This window comes from Sinocyclocheilus rhinocerous, unplaced genomic scaffold (genome assembly GCF_001515625.1).
Source record: "Sinocyclocheilus rhinocerous isolate Xijiao unplaced genomic scaffold, SAMN03320098_v1.1 scaffold2428, whole genome shotgun sequence".
NCBI classification, from domain to species: Eukaryota; Metazoa; Chordata; class Actinopteri; order Cypriniformes; family Cyprinidae; genus Sinocyclocheilus; species Sinocyclocheilus rhinocerous.
Genome location: NW_015643186.1, coordinates 225,497 through 227,213, shown reverse-complemented (window position 1 = coordinate 227,213; position 1,717 = coordinate 225,497).

Here is a 1,717-nt window from a genome sequence, read left to right as displayed (position 1 = left end):
ACATCAGCTGCTCAAAAAATGTGTCAGTGAGACGAACGGAGCGCGAGCGCAATCCTGAGACAGTCACAGGCGGGAAATAGTGGAGCGCGTGAAGGAGAGATGCGAGGCACGAACACTGTTCAAGATCTCCATTAATTCATTCGTGCTTGTAGTAATATGTAAATTAATGTGCATTGAATCGCTATAGAAATCGCGATTCATTCGATTCTTAGCGTTTTAAATCGATTACTGTCCGAAATCGGCGATTCACGATTCAAAAATCATGTTTCAAGATCGATGCATATGCATCGTCAGGGTTTGTAACCGATGCATCGAGAAAACGAGTGAATCGTTACACCCCTAGTATTGAGGCAAGGACCACGGACATGGATTAGGCCATGATCCTGGATTCTTGCTGAACCAAAATCAGAGCGTAACAATTGCTGCGTCTCACTGTGTTCTGCTCACAGCGAAGGAGAAAATGCTCTATGGTGCGACTAAATGGTGCTGAATATTGTATAACACCTAGTCCTATCATGCAAACTAAAATGACACATCATATCCTTTTATATACACTGAAAGTGTAGAAATAATAATCACTCAGAAATTGCTCGCAAATTTCTGTTAATTTCAAAGAATGGCAAGTAGCACTTTGAATTAAACCCAAAACCTTTGATGTAGAAAGAATGAAATAGTATTTTCTTTGAAAATGAACTTTGAAAAGTAATTAATGTACTGTTTTAAAATAACATTAACAACTACAGAAGCACCAAAAGCACAGCAGAAATAAACATTTACTTGATTTGTACCTGTGAGGACGTGAGCAAACGCCCCTCGAGCAGGTTTGTCACATTCAGCTCACGTCAATTCAGTCCCTAAACTACAGCTATTAAACACACACACACACGCACACGCACGCACACACACACACACAAACACACACAACCTGACAGCTCAGACAGACAGGTGGATCAGTCCATGAAATCACAATTATACCAGGGCAAAAATGGGAAATTGGTAGCAGCAGTGTGTGTGTGTGTGTGTGTGAGAGAGAGCGAGAGAGAGTGTGTGTGTGTGTGTGTGTGTGTGTGAGTGGTGACTATTGCCCTGCAGGTTACAACACCTAGTTTGACAGGTAATTACAACACCTGTTTGTTTCTCTCTCTCCTCTTCAACACACACACCACACACAGATGTCCTACAGTCAGAAAACACTGTTGTGCACTTAATTAGCATTCATTTATTCAAATGAATGTCTGTTCATGTTTATCTAACAGTGTGTGTGCCGGGGGTAAATGTCCATGCGGAGGGTAAATGTCAGATAAAGGAAGGTGACCTTTCTGTACACAACACCTGAGGGACACACTGTGTGTGTGTGTGTGTGTGTGTGTGTTGTCGTAAGATCAACACACACACGCATACACACCTACACACACTGACCAACCCGTTTTAATGATGCTGATTCTGTTTTTATGACCACATTATTATTGTCTGTAATATAATGCAGAACAAAACACGTGTTTGACTGATGAGAAAAACAACAAACCTCTGTAAACTCATCAATATTCATCATAAGCGCTCATAATTATTCATTACTACGGTAATTATCATATCAGCACAACTGTCAGGAAAGAGCAACACGAGCAAATACCAGCGAATCTGCCTCAAAGCCAAATGATTATTTATACGTCTGTGTGTGTGTGTGTGTGTGAGAGAGTGTGTGTGTGAGAGTGTGTGA